The sequence below is a fragment of the Carcharhinus amblyrhynchos genome, chromosome 24, assembly GCF_965287045.1.
Source record: "Carcharhinus amblyrhynchos chromosome 24, sCarAmb.v2.hapA, whole genome shotgun sequence".
Taxonomy (NCBI): domain Eukaryota; kingdom Metazoa; phylum Chordata; class Chondrichthyes; order Carcharhiniformes; family Carcharhinidae; genus Carcharhinus; species Carcharhinus amblyrhynchos.
In genome coordinates this window covers 46011177-46026746 of record NC_137347.1, presented here as the reverse complement: position 1 = coordinate 46026746, position 15570 = coordinate 46011177, and the positions used below count along the sequence as shown (strand labels likewise).

Sequence of the window (15570 nt, the reverse complement as noted above, 5' to 3'; positions counted from 1 at the left end):
TCCCAATAATGATCTGGAAGATGGAACTGAAGGCATGGGGTTGTTAAATTTGTGGATGATACAAAGATATGTAGAGGGACAGATAGTGTTGAGGAAGTGGAGAGACTGCAGAATGACTGCAGAGTGGACAAAGAAGTGGCAGATGGAATACAATGTTGGAAAGTGTGAGATTATGCACTTTGGTAGGAAGAATATATGCATAGATTATTTTACATCTGGGGAAAGGCTTTGAAGATCAGAAGCACAAAGGGACTTGGGAGTCCTGGTTCAGGACTCTCTTAAGGTTAACATGCAGATTCAGCTAGCAGTTAGGAAGATAAATTCAATGTTAACTCTTTCATTTCTGCACAGCTAGAATATAAGAGCAGGGATGTACTGCTGAGGCTGTGTAAGGCTCTGTCCAGACCCCATTTGGAATATTGTGAGCAGTTTTAGGCCCCATCCCTAAGGAAGGATGTGCTGGTTTTGGAGGTGGTCCAGAGGAGGTTCACAAGAATGATCCCAGGAGTGAACGGTTTATTAAATGAGGAGTGGTTGAGGACTCTGGGTCTGTACTTGTTGGAAGTTTAGAAGGATGAGGGGGTTCTAATGGAAACTTGAAGATACTGAGAGGCTTAGATAGAATGGATGTGGAGAGGATGTTTCCACGAGTGGGAGAGACTAGAACTCGAGAGCACAACCTCAAAATGAAGAGACACTCCTTAAAAACTGAGATAAGGAGTTTCTTCAGCCAAAGAATGGTGAATCTGTGGAACTCATTGCCACAGAGGGCTTTGGAAGCCCGGTCATTGAGTGTCTTTAAGACAGAGATAGATAGGTTCTTGATTAATAAGGGGATCAGGCGTTATGGGATGAAAACAGAAGAGGGATGAGAATCATATCAGCCATGATTGAATGTTGCAGCAAACTCAATGGGCCAAATGGCCTAATTCTGCTCCTATATCTTATGGTCTTAAAACCGTCCTTACCCTGTCTGGCCTAGACAGGACTAGAGGGCACAGCCTCAAGATAAGGAGGGGGGCAGTTTAGATCGGAGTTGAGGAGGAACTTCTTCACTCAAAGGGTGGTGAATCTCTGGAATTCTCTGCCCGTTGAAGTGGTGGAGGCTACCTCGCTAAATATATTTAAGACACGGGTAGATAGGTTTTTGATAGACAAGGGAATTAAGGGTTATGGGAGAAAGCGGGAAAGTGGAACTGATCCACTTCAGATCAGCTATGATCTTATCGAATGGTGGGGCAGGCTCGAAGGGCTAGGTGGCCTACTCCTGCTCCTATTTCTTATGTTCTTATGGCCTACATGAAACTTCAGACCCAAAACAATGTGTCTGATTCTCCAATGCTTTCTGAAATGGATGGCAATTAGGGATATTGTCTACATGGACTTTAGCAAGGCCTTTGACAAGGTAGCAGTTGTTGCATAAAGTTAAATCTCATGGGATCCAGGGTGGAGTATCTAAATGGATACAAAATTGGCTTCTTCACAGAAGCCGGGGGGGGGGTTGCAGAGAGTTGTTTTTCAAACTGGAGGCCTGTGACCAGCGGTGTGCCTCAGGGATCAGTGCTGGGCCCACTGTTATTTGTCATTTATATTAATGATTTGGATGAGAATATAGGGGGCATGGTTAGTAAGTTTGCAGGTGACACTAAGGTTGGTGGCATAGTGGAGAGTGAGGAAGGTTATCTCCAATTGCAACGGGATCTTGACCAATTGGGCCAGTGGGCTGACAAATGGCAGATGAAGTTTAATTTAGACAAATGCGAGGTGATGCATTTTGGTAGATTGAACCAGGGCAGGACTTACTCAGTCAATCGTAGGGATTAGGGAGAGTTACAGAACAAAGACATCTAGGGGTACAGGTTCATAGCTCCTTGAAAGTAGAGTCGCTAGTGGACAGAGTGGTGAAGAAGGCATTCGGCATGTTTGGTTTCATCGGTCAGAACACTGAATACAGGAGTTGGGACATCTTGTTAAAGTTGTACAAGACCACACTTGGAACACTGTGTGCAATTCTGGTCACCCTATTATAGAAAGGACATTATTAAACTAGAAACAGTGCAGAAAAGATGTACTAGGATGCTACTGGGATTGATGGATTGAGTTATAAGGAGAGGCTGAATAGATTGGGACTTCTTTCTCTGGAGTGTAGGAGTCTGAGGAGTGACCTTATAGATGTCTATAAAATAATGAGAGGCATAGACAAGGTAGATAGTCAATATCTTTTCCCAAAGGTAGGGGAGTCTAAAACTAGAGGGTATAGGTTTAAGATGAGAGGGGAGAGTGTTGTAGGAAAAATAATACCTCTGAGACTGTTGTGAGTCAAAATACAGTGGTTTTATTCCAGAGCTTTGAGAGAAACTGGTTCCGGCCTGGACTACCAGACTTCTCATAGAGCACAAACACAGGGCACTTATACACTATGAGCTCTAGTAGTAATCACGATTCAAAGTTCCAATTCCGGCCAGACCTTCGGGTCTTCCTTCCTTGATCGTGATTCAGCCCCAGATTTAACCAGGAATCACAGTCCAGCTGGCAGCAGCAGTCATGACATAGGCTTAATCTGGCCACGATTCAAACCCCTTCTGCAGCAGTACCGGCATCCCTGAATTTGAAGTTACTTGTGCGATCGTTGCCGTCCCAGCAGGACTCTTCCTGTTAAAAGCCGGTATCGCGATCTGCCATCAGCAGCTGTCAAAAGCCGGTTTCGTAAACTACCATCTGTGTAACAATGTGCAACTAACACAAATCAGTAAGATTTACAAAGTCTACAAAATAACAGCCACATTAAACTATCTGTCGTTATAAAAATGAAAGTTAAAGCATGTAATATATGAAAAAATAACATATTACTGCCAGGAGCAGTATAAGCTTGAGAAGATCAGTCATGATGAAGGGTTATGTTTGTGACATATTCTAGGTACAAAATCCATTAACCCTTTCCCTACTTCAGAGAGATACAAAAGTGTTCAGAGGGGCAATTTTTTCACACAGAGGGTGGTGAGTATTTGGAACAAACTGCCAGAGGTAGTAGTAGAGGCAGGTACAATTTTATCTTTTAAAACGCATTTAGATAGTTGCATGGGTACAATGGATACAGAGGGATGTGAGCCAAAAGCGGGCAAATGGGATTAGCTTAGGGGTTTTTACAAAAAAAGGATGGCATGGACAAGTTGGGCCGAAGGGCCTGTTTCCATGCTGTAAACCTCTGTGACTCTATAAGTAGCACAAGAAAGCCAGGCATTGACCATCTCCAAAAGAAAGAATCTAGCTATCACCTCTTGACATCCAATGGCATTACCATCACTGAACCCACCACTACCAACATCCTGAGGGTTACCATTGACTAGAAACTGAACTAGACTAGCCCTATAAATACTGTGGCTGCAAGAACAGGTTGAAGGCAAGGAATCCGGAGGTGAATAACTCAATTCCTGACCCCCCAATGCCTGTCCATCATCTACAAGGCACAGGTCAGGATAGCAAATGTTGTCCCCTTGTTCAAGAAGGGGAGTAGAGACCATCCTAGGAATTATAGACCGTCGAGCCTTACTTCTGTTGTGGGCAAAGTTTTGGAAAGAATTATAAGAGATAGGATTTATAATCATCTAGAGGGAAATAAATTGATTAGGGATAGTCAACACGGTTTTGTGAAGGGTAGGTCGTGCCTCACAAACCTTATCGAGTTCTTTGAGAAGGTGACCAAAGAGGTGGATAAGGGTAAGGCAGTTGACGTGGTGTAGATGGATTTTAGCAAAGCGTTTGATAAAGTTCCCCATGGTAGGCTACTGCAGAAAATACGGATGCATGGGATTGAGGGTGATTTAGCAGTTTGGATCAGGAATTAGCTAGCTGATAGAAGACAGAGGGTGGTGGTTGATGGGAAATATTCAACCTGGAGTTCAGTTACAAGTGATGTATCGCAGGGATCTGTTTTGGGGCCACTGCAGTTTGATATTTTTATAAATGACCTAGATGAGGGTGTAGAAGGATGGGTTAGTAAATTTGCTGATGACACCAAAGTTGGAGGAGTGGTAGACAGTGAGGATGGATGTTACAGTTTGCAGAGGGACATAGATAAGCTGCAGAGCTGGGCTGAGAGATGGCAAATGGAGTTTAATGTGGAAAAGTGTGAGGTGATTCACTTTGGAAAGAGTAACAGGATTACAGAATATAGGGCTAATGGAAGGACTCTTGGTAATGTTGACGAGCAGAGAGATCTCGGTGTTCATGTGCATAGATCCCTGAAAGTTGGCACCCAGGTTGATAAGGTTGTTAAGAAGGCGTACGGTATGTTAGCTTTTATTGGTAGAGGGATTGAATTTTGGAGCCATGAGGTCATGTTGCAACTGTACAAAACTCTGGTGTGGCCGCACTTGGAGTATTGCGTACAGTTCTGGTTGCTGCATTATAAGAAAGATGTGGAGGCATTGGAAAGGGTGCAGAGGAGATTTACCAGGATGTTGCCTGGTATGGTGGGAAGGTCTTATGAGGAAAGGCTGAGAGACTTGAGGTTGTTTTCGTTAGAGAGAAGAAGGTTAAGAGGTGACCTAATTGAGACATACATGATCAGAGGGTTAGATAGGGTGGACAGTGAGAGCCTTTTTCCTTGGATGGTGATGGCTAACATGAGGGTTGGTAATTGTAGGACGGATGTCAGAGGTAGGTTCTTCACTCAGAGGGTAGTAAGGGTGTGGAATGCCCTGCCTGCAGCAATTGTGGACTTGCCAACTTTAAGGGCATTCAAATGGTCAGTGGATAGGCATATGGATAACATTGGAATAGTTTAGGTTAGAGGGTCATTAGATTCATTCCACTGGTCGGCGCAACATCGAGGGCCGAAGGGCCTGTACTGCGCTGTAATGTTCTATGTTTTAGGAATGGAATGGAATACTCTCCATTTCCCTGGATAACTGCAGCTCTAACAACACTCAAGTTGTGAACTGCTTCTTACCTCCCTTTGAAATTCAACAGCTAAAACCCAAATACTCACTTATTTCCAAATGCAAATTTCTACCTTTGACTTATTTACCTGCAGAACATCCAACTCTGCCCTATTAACATAAAATGCTTGCCGTTAACAGCTAGCCCTTTTGACGTCCTCAACCTTGTGGACACTCAGTCCACAGTGTAATTAAATTCATCACACACACACACACCGCCCCCCCCCCCACCCCCCAGCCCCCCCAACATCCTGCTCAGACTGTTCTTCAGTCCTCAAATAGTCCTCAGAAATATGAAATAATAATATTTTCTTCACAACCATCTGCCAAGTGCACTACAGGAACTCAAGGCGTCTTTGACAGTACCATCTAAATCCCATCTCCTAGAAGGACAAGGGCAACAGGCGCATGTGAACGTGAATACAAGTTGGTTTTGTCAAGGGCAGGTCGTGCCTTACGAGCCTAGTTGAGTTCTTTGAAAATGTGACTGAACACATTGACGAAGGAAGAGCGGTGGATGTGGTTTACATGGACTTCAGCAAGGCGTTTGATAAGGTTCCCCATGCAAGACTTCTTGAGAAAGTGAGAGGGCATGGGATCCAAGGGCCTTTGGCCTTGTGGATTCAGAACTGGCTTGCCTGCAGAAGGCAGAGAGTGGTTGTGGATGGGTCTTTTTTTGCATGGAGGTCAGTCACCAGTGGAGTGTCCCAGGGATCTGTTCTAGGACCCTTGCTGTTTGTCATTTTCATAAATGACCTGGATGAGGAAGTGGAAGGATGGGTTAGTAAGTTCGCCGATGACACGAAGGTCGGTGGTGTTGTGGATGGTCTGGAAGGATGTCAAAAGTTGCAGCAGGACATAAATAGGATGCAGGACTGGGCGGAGAAGTGGCAGATGGACTTCAACGCGGATAAATGTGTAGTCGTCCATTTTGGCAGGACCAATGGGATGAACGAGTACACTATCAAGGGCAGGACTCTTAGCTGTGTTGAAGAGCAGAAGGATCTTGGGGTCTGGGTCCACAGGACTCTTAAATCTGCCTCGCAGGTGGAGGATGTGGTCAAGAAGGCGTATGGTGTACTGGCCTTCATTAATCGAGGGATTGAGTTTAGGAATCGGGAGGTAATGCTGCAACTTTATAAGACCCTTGCCAGGCCTCACTTGGAGTACTGTGCGCTGTTCTGGTCGCCTCACTATAGGAAGGACGTAGAAGCTATCGAAAGGGTACAGAGGAGATTTACAAGGATGTTGCCTGGATTGGGAGGCATGCCTTATGAAGATAGGTTGAGGGATCTGGGACTCTTCTCCCTGGAGAGACGAAGGTTGAGAGGCGACCTGATAGAAGTTTATAAGATGTTGAGAGGAATAGATAGGGTGGATTCTCAGAGGCTATTTCCCCAGGTTGAAATGGTCGCTACGAGAGGACACAGGTTTAAGGTGTGGGAAGGCAAGTACAGAAATGATGTTAGGGGTAAGTTTTTCACTCAGAGGGTGGTGAGTGAATGGAATCGGCTGCCGTCAGTGGTGGTGGAGGTGAACTCGCTGGGGTCTTTTAAAAGACTTCTGGATGAGTATATGGGGTTTAATGGGATTGGGGGTTATAGATAGGTCTATAGATTGGTAGGTGTTGATATGATCGGTGCAATTCGTGGGCCGAAGGGCCTGTTTGTGCTGTAGTGTTCTATGTTCTAAGTTCCCCTGCAATTCCTCCACCGACCTGACTTGGAAATACATCCTTCCCTGTCACAGAAAAAAATTACTTAAAACCATTGTTAAAAGCCCATTCAAGGATGTGGGATAAGTGCTGAAAAATGGGATCAGCATGACTTTAGTGGTAGTTATTGTTGTAGCAGACTCGAAGGGTCATAAGAACATAAGAAATGGGAGCAGGAGTAGGCCATCTAGCCCTTCGAGCCTGCCCCGCCATTCAATAAGATCATGGCTGATCTGAAGTGGATCAGTTCCACTTTCCCACTTTCTCCCCATAACCCTTAATTCCCTTATCTGTCAAAAACCTATCTACCCGTGACTTAAATATATTTAGCAAGGTAGCCTCCACCACTTCAATGGGCAGAGAATTCCAGAGATTCACCACCCTTTGAGTGAAGAAGTTCCTCCTCAACTCCGTTCTAAACTGCTCCCCCCCTTATCTTAAGGCTGTGCCCTCGCGTCCTGCTATCCTTTCTAAGCGAGAAGAATCTCTCTACCTCTACCCTATCCATCCCTTTCATTATCTTATACGTCTCTATAAGATCCCCCCTCATCCTTCTAAACTCCGAGTACAGACCCAGTCTATTTAGTCTCTCTTCATAGTCCAACCCCCTCATCTCCGTTATCAGCCTAGTGAACCTCCTCTGCACTTCCTCCAAGGCCAAAATATCCTTGCGCAAGTGCGGCGCCCAAAACTGCACACAGTACTCCAGCTGCGGCCTCTCCAGTACCCTGTACAGTTGCAGCAAGATCTCCCTGCTTTTATATTCTATCCCCCTCGCTATAAAGGCCAGCATTCCATTCACCTTCTTGATCACCTGCTGCACCTGCAGACTGGGTTTTTGCGACTCGTGCACAAGGACCCCCAGGTCCCTCTGCACCATAGCATGCTGCAGCTTTTCACCCTTTAAATAATAATCCCTCCTACTATTATTTCTGCCAAAGTGGATAACCTCACACTTGCTAACATTATACTCCAACTGCCAGGTCCTCGCCCACTCGCTCAGCCTATCCAGATCCCTCTGCAGACTTTCCATACCCTCCGCACAATTTGCTTTTCTGCTCATTTTCGTGTCATCAGCAAATTTCGTCACCCCACACTCAGCCCCCTCCTCCAGATCATCTATATAAATGGTAAACAGCTGAGGCCCCAGCACCGATCCCTGCAGCACTCCACTAGTCACCAATTGAATGTTCGAATGGTCTTCTCTGCTCTGTGAGGATCTCCAGTTTTGATTCACTTCCTGTGATTAACTCCAGCTCTGATCCGGTTCCTGGGATTATCTCCAGCTCGGATCCGGTTCCTGTGATTATCTCCAGCTCGGATCCGGTTCCTGTGATTAACTCCAGCTCGGATCTGGCTCCTGGGATTATCTCCAGCTCGGATCCGGTTCCTGGGATTAACTCCAGCTCGGATCCGGTTCCTGGGATTATCTCCAGCTCGGATCCGGTTCCTGGGATTATCTCCAGCTCGGATCCGGTTCCTGGGATTAACTCCAGCTCGGATCCGGTTCCTGGGATTATCTCCAGCTCGGATCCGGTTCCTGGGATTATCTCCAGCTGGGATCCGGTTCCTGGGATTAACTCCAGCTCTGATCCGGTTCCTGGGATTATCTCCAGCTGGGATCCAGTTCCTGGGATTAACTCCAGCTCGGATCCGGTTCCTGGGATTATCTCCAGCTGGGATCCAGTTCCTGGGATTAACTCCAGCTCGGATCCGGTTCCTGGGATTATCTCCAGCTGGGATCCAGTTCCTGGGATTATCTCCAGCTGGGATCCAGTTCCTGGGATTATCTCCAGCTGGGATCCGGTTCCTGGGATTATCTCCAGCTGGGATCCGGTTCCTGGGATTATCTCCAGCTCGGATCCGGTTCCTGGGATTATCTCCAGCTGGGATCCGGTTCCTGGGATTAACTCCAGCTCTGATCCGGTTCCTGGGATTATCTCCAGCTGGGATCCAGTTCCTGGGATTAACTCCAGCTCGGATCCGGTTCCTGGGATTATCTCCAGCTGGGATCCAGTTCCTGTGATTATCTCCAGCTGGGATCCAGTTCCTGGGATTATCTCCAGCTCGGATCCGGTTCCTGGGATTATCTCCAGCTGGGATCCAGTTCCTGGGATTATCTCCAGCTGGGATCCAGTTCCTGGGATTATCTCCAGCTGGGATCCGGTTCCTGGGATTATCTCCAGCTCGGATCCGGTTCCTGGGATTATCTCCAGCTGGGATCCAGTTCCTGGGATTATCTCCAGCTGGGATCCAGTTCCTGGGATTATCTCCAGCTGGGATCCAGTTCCTGGGATTATCTCCAGCTCGGATCCGGTTCCTGGGATTATCTCCAGCTCGGATCCGGTTCCTGGGATTATCTCCAGCTGGGATCCAGTTCCTGGGATTATCTCCAGCTCGGATCCGGTTCCTGGGATTATCTCCAGCTGGGATCCAGTTCCTGGGATTATCTCCAGCTGGGATCCAGTTCCTGGGATTATCTCCAGCTGGGATCCAGTTCCTGGGATTATCTCCAGCTCGGATCCGGTTCCTGGGATTATCTCCAGCTGGGATCGGGTTGCGGTGAGGAAGTGTCGGGTTGTTGGTGCCGGAAGCGGGGGAGTTGCTGCTGTCGGGGCGGATTGTGGTTTGGAAGGATTGTCTTTTCCAGGTACAGGAGGGTGGGGTGGGGGGGGGGCGGTGTGGATCGGGGGTGGGGGTGGGGGTGGGGGATCGGGGGTGGCGGTGGCGGTGGCGGTGGGGGGGTGGATCGGGGGTGGCGGTGGGGGTGGGGGTGGGGGATCGGGGGTGGCGGTGGGGGGGGTGGGGGATCGGGGGTGGCGGTGGCGGTGGGGGTGGGGGGTGTGGATCGGGGGTGGCGTTGGGGGTGGGGGTGGGGGGGTGCGGGTCGGGGGTGGGGGTGGGGGATCGGGGGTGGCGGTGGCGGTGGGGGTGGCGGTGGGGGTGCGGGTCGGGGGTGGGGGTCGGGGATCGGGGGTGGGGGGGGTGGGTCGGGGGTGGGGGTCGGGGATCGGGGGTGGGGGGGGTGGGTCGGGGGTGGCGGTGGCGGTGGGGGTGGGGGTGGGGGGTGTGGATCGGGGGTGGCGGTGGGGGGGGTGGATCGGGGGTGGGGGTGGGGGATCGGGGGCTGATTGCTGGCTCCCTGCCGCTGGGTTATTCCGGGTGATTCTCCGCTCGGGGGGGGGGGGGTTCGGGATGGCTCCGATTCTGCTCCATTCACACAGTCAGAGGCGCGGAGTGTTTAAGGCCATTTGTCTCAATGTCTCGATGCATTTGATAAACATCAAAATGGAAAGATTGAGAAATAAATAATTAAACATCAGAGTTTTGAGTTATTAACCACCCCCCCGGCACCGATCTGTTTGGGGATGGGATGGGGGGGGCGGGTGGGATTTCGGGGGTGGGGGGGGATTTTTGGGCGGGGGGTCGGCGGGGCTGATGAACCCTGGCTGCGGTGACACATTCCCTGCTACAACCTCACAGCATTTCCCCTCAGCCTGGCTGTGGGTAAATTCAGTTTTACTAGTTTTAACATTTCATTAAATCGCAACTGAATCGTGGCCTTCTGAAATACACACACAAATCAGATATATACACAAATCAGATATAGACACAAATCAGATATATACACAAATCAGATATATACACAAATCAGATATAGACACAAATCAGATATAGACACAAATGCTTATTGTTCACAGCACAGGAGACCATTTGGTCATTGTGTCTTTTCAAAGGAGCAATTTACCATTCTCCACCTTCCCATTTCGCTTTTCACATCATTCCTGCATTACCTTCTGAATGCTTCGATTGAATCCGTCTCCCCTACGCTCTCATTCCTGATCCCAATCACTCGCTGTATGAATCCGTCTCCCCTACGCTCTCATTCCTGATCCCAATCACTCGCTGTATGAATCCGTCTCCCCTACGCTCTCATTCCTGATCCCAATCACTCGCTGTATGAATCCGTCTCCCCTACGCTCTCATTCCTGATCCCAATCACTCGCTGTATGAATCCGTCTCCCCTACGCTCTCATTCCTGATCCCAATCACTCGCTGTATGAATCCGTCTCCCCTACGCTCTCATTCCTGATCCCAATCACTCGCTGTATGAATCCGTCTCCCCTACGCTCTCATTCCTGATCCCAATCACTCGCTGTATGAACCCGTCTCCCCTACGCTGTCATTCCTGATCCCAATCACTCGCTGTATGAACCCGTCTCCCCTACGCTCTCATTCCTGATCCTAATCACTCGCTGTATGAATCCGTCTCCCCTACGCTCTCATTCCTGATCCTAATCACTCGCTGTATGAATCCGTCTCCCCTACACTCTCATTCCTGATCCTAATCACTCGCTGTATGAGTCCGTCTCCCCTACACTCTCATTCCTGATCCTAATCACTCGCTGTATGAATCTGTCTCCACCACACTCTCAGACAGTGCATTTTGCCCTGGTCCCTCGACATTTTACAAAGGAATTAGGAGTGGGAGTAGGCAATTCAGCGTTTCAAGTCCTCGCTGCTATTTAACATGATCCTGGCTGACTTTATCCTGGTCTCAACTACACTTCTCTGCCATAGCTTTTTATTCCACTTTTTATCAGAAACATATCAATCTCTTTCTTGAATCTGTTGATTGATTCTGCCCCCACTGCAGTCGGGGGTAGTGCCACAGATTTTGATCCGATTTATTATTGTCACATGTATGAGTGTACAGTGAAAAGTATTGTTTCTTGCATGCTATACAAAGCATACCGTTCATAGAAAAGGAAAGGAGAAAGTGCAGAATGTAGTGTTGTAGTCATAGCTAGGGTGTGCAGAAAGATCAACTTAACATAGGGTAGGTCCATTCAAAAGCCTGATGGCAGCAGCGAAGAAGCTGTTCTTGAGTCGGTTGGTACATGTCCTCAGACTGTTGCATCTTTTTCTTGACAGAAGAAGGTGGCAGAGAGGATGACTGAGGTGTGTGACATCCTTGATTGTGCTGGCTGTTTTTCCAAAGCAGTGGGAAATGTGGGCAGAGTTGATCAATAGAAGGCTGGTTTGTGCGATGGACTGGGCTTCATTCATACTCTTTGTAGTTTTATACAGTCTTGGACGGGGCAGGAGCCATACAAGCTGTGATACAACTAGAAAGAATGCTTTAAATTGTGCATCTGTAAACGTTGGTGAGAGTCCTTATTAGCCTTCTGAGAAAGTAGAGGCATTGATGGGCTTTCTTAACTATAGTGTTAGTCTGGAGGAACCAGGCAGATTGGTGATCTGGACACCTAAAAACTTGAAGTCTCACCCATTTCCACTTTGTCCCCATTGATGTAGACAGGGACATGTTCTCGTCTATGCTTCCTGAAATCAATGACAATCTCCTTCATTTTGTTGATGTCAAGGGAGAAATTATTGTTGCCGCATCAGTTCACCAGATTTTCTATCTCATTCCTGTACTCTGTCTCATCATTGTTTGAGACCCAACCCATTACAGTGGTGTCATCAGCAAACTTGAAAATCAAGTTGATGGGGAATTTGGCCACACAGTCAGGTGTATAAAGAGTATATAGTAGGGGGCTGAAAACACAGCCTTGTGGGGCACCAGTGTTGAGGATGATCGTGGAGGAGGCGTTGTTGCCTATTCTTAATGATTGCAATTTATAGGTTAGGAAGTTCAGGATCCAGTTGCAGAGGGAGGAGCTGAGCCCCAGGAGTTTAGAGATGAGTTTTGTAGAAATAAAGGCTAAGCTGTAGTCGATAAATAGGAGTCTGACATTAGTATCTTTGTTATCTAGATGTTTCAGGGTTAAGTGCAGGGCATCTGCTATGGACCTGTTGTGGCAGTAAACAAACTATAATGGATCCAGGAAATCTGGGAGGCCAGAACTGATCCATGCTATGACTAACCGTTCAAGGAGCAGAGAGAGAGCTAAGATTTTACCTGTTAAAAACCTGTTTAAAATAAGTTTAAAGCACTTTGTTCTTTGTAGAACTGTTTAAAGCATTTATTTATTGTATTTACTGCTTTAAGAATTCTGAGGGAGTGGTTAGAAGGGATTTGTGGGCCAACAGCTTTAAATCAGCGCCAGGTTTAAAAGGAGGCCTGGTGTAGACAGCGGGCAGCGGAGTGAGGGGGAAGCAGAGTGAGTTATTAGGGCTTAAGATCAAAAAGGGCTTGAGTGCAAAAAGGCCAGGTGAGTTCATTTGAAAAAACAAGGAAAAAAAAAATTTTTTTTCAAGACTACTACAGTAGGGGGGGCATGTGATGTGTGGTTTCTGTATGATGTGGGAACTGGTGGACTCCAGGGTCCATTCCAGTGACCATGTCTGTAGTAAGTGCAGGTTGCTGGAGGAGCTCCAGCTCAAGGTAGATGAGCTGGCCTCTGAGCTACAGTCACTGAGGCTCATCAAGGGGAGAGAGGGTGCCATTGTCAATGGGGTGCAAGTGACATCCACCCCCGCTAGACTGGCTAACTCTAAGGGTCAGGGACAAGAGGGGGCTGCTGGGAGGAGGAAGGGGGGTGAGGAGCGGAGGCCTCAGCCTCTTAATCTGCATAACAGGTTTGAGGTTCTTGCTTCCACTCTGGAAGAGGACGAGGCAGGTGAGGTTGGTGAGCAAACTGCACACGGTACAGTGATGCAGCAGGACATAGGCAAAGAGAAGGTGAAAAGGAACGTAGTAGTAATTGGGGATAGTGGGCTGAAGGGTATTGACACTGTCCTTTGTCACAATGACAAAGTCCACAGAAGGGTGTGTTGTCTGCCTGGTGCTCGGGTACGGGATGTCGCAGCTGGGCTGCAGAGGAACCTGGAGTGGGAGGGTGAGAATCCGGTCGTTGTGGTACATGTGGGTGCCGGCGACGTAGGCAAAATGCGAACTGAGGATCTGGGGAGGGAGTATGAAAAGCTGGGAATGGAATTAAAGAGTAGAACCGACAAGGTGGTTATCTCTGGGCTACTGCCTGAACCGTGTGCAGATGGGCGTAGGGTTGACAGGATTAAGGAAGTGAATGGGTGGCTCAGGGATTGGTGTGGGAGGAATGGGTTTGAATTTATGGGGCATTGGCACCAGTATTGGGGTAGGTGGGACCTGTTCGGGCAGGATGGGGTTGGTCTGAACCGTGCTGGGACCAGAGTGCTGGTGAATCGAGTAAAGAGGACTGTAGACAGGGCTTTAAACTAATTAGGGGGGGGGAGGGTGCGAGGGTAGGTGATGTTACGAGGTCTAAAGTTAAGGAGAGTGTACATGTAAGGGAAGAGGCCGAGGATGTCCCAATAATAGAGGGAGTAGGGGGCGTGAGTATAGTTGGTGGCGTTACGGCAAATAGGGTCCAGGTGAAGGCTGGGATGAAAGCGCTTTATCTGAATGCACGAAGCATTCGGAATAAAGTGGATGAGCTGGTGGCGCAGATCGACACAAATGGATACGATCTGGTGGCCATTACAGAGACGTGGCTGCAGGGTGACAGGGACTGGGAGCTGAATGTACAGGGCTATCAAGTGTTTAGGAAGGATAGGCAAGAGGGAAAAGGGGGTGGCGTAGCTCTGCTGATTAAGGATAGCATCAAGGTGGTAGCAAGGGATGATATTGGAGCCAAGGAGCAGAGGGTGGAATCGTTGTGGGTGGAGATTAGGAACAGCAAAGGGAGGGAGACGCTGGTGGGTGTCGTCTATAGGCCCCCGAATAATGATCTGGAGGTGGGGCGGGCTGTTAACGCGCAAATAAGTGCGGCGTGCAGGAATGGGACGGCCGTAGTTATGGGGGATTTCAATCTGCATATTGATTGGTCGACCCATGTTGGATGCGGAGGGCTCGAGGAGGAGTTCTTGGAATGCTGCCGGGATAGTTTCCTCGAACAGTGTGTGTTGGAGCCGACGAGGGAGCGAGCTATCTTGGATCTGGTGCTATGTAATGAGGCGGGTAGAATTAGGGACCTTGCGGTGAAGGATCCTCTTGGGGAGAGTGATCATTGTATGGTGGAGTTTCTGGTGCAGATGGAGGAGGAGAAAGTGGGTTCCCGGACACGCGTACTTTGTTTGAATAGAGGGGAGTACGGTAGGATGAGGGAAGAATTGGCGATTGCGGACTGGGGGAGCGCGTTGGAGGGAGGGTCTGCTGAGGAGCAGTGGAGGATCTTTAAGGAGATCTTTCTTGGTGCTCAGCAGAAATTTATTCCGATGGTCAAAAAGGACCATAGGAGGAGAGGTAATCAGCCGTGGATAACGAAGGAGGTGAAGGAAAGTGTTAAATTAAAAGCGGAGGCGTTTAGAGTAGCTAAGACTAGTGGGCGAGAAGAGGATTGGGAGAGGTTTAAATGTCAACAAAGATTGACAAAGAAGTTGATAAAGAAGGGTAGGAGAAACTATGAAGCTGGGCTAGCGCTTAACATAAAAAAGGATAGCAAGAGTTTTTATAAATATATAAAAAGGAAGAGGCTGGCTAGGGTGAATGTTGGTCCTTTAGAGGATGAGAAAGGGGACCTAGTGGTAGGGGATGGGGAAATGGCTAAGGTATTGAATAACTTTTTTGTTTCTGTCTTCACGGAGGAGGACGTGAATAATTTGCCAGGTGTTAGCGATGGAAAGGTGGTAGGACTGGAGGGTCTTAATGACATTACTGTTACTAGAGAGGCGGTGCTCGACAGACTGGAGGGGCTGATTGTGGACAAGTCCCCAGGACCGGATGGAATGCATCCGAGGGTTCTGAAAGAAATGGCGGAGGTGATAGTGGATGCCTTGGTGGTTATTTTCCAGACGTCGCTGGATTCCGGGGAAGTGCTGGATGATTGGAAAACGGCTAATGTTACGCCGTTGTTTAAGAAGGGTGCCAGGCAAAAGGCGGGGAATTATAGGCCGGTTAGTTTAACGTCTGTGGTAGGTAAAATGTTAGAATCTGTCATTAAGGAGGAAATTGCAAGGCATCTTGAAGGG

General features: G+C 48.2%; 1 protein-coding gene across 4 annotated transcripts in view; it reads left to right on the top strand.

Annotated features, from left to right (window-relative positions):
* The first annotated feature begins 9232 nt into the window (after positions 1 to 9232).
* ccdc28b (coiled-coil domain containing 28B) overlaps positions 9233 to 15570 on the top strand; it is a 60861-nt gene continuing 54523 nt past the window's right edge. For all 4 annotated transcript variants that reach the window (XM_080211539.1, XM_080211542.1, XM_080211541.1 and 1 more), the window contains exon 1: positions 9233 to 9304. The gene's annotated coding sequence lies outside the window, so the exon portion shown is untranslated. The remainder of the gene's footprint in view (positions 9305 to 15570) is intronic.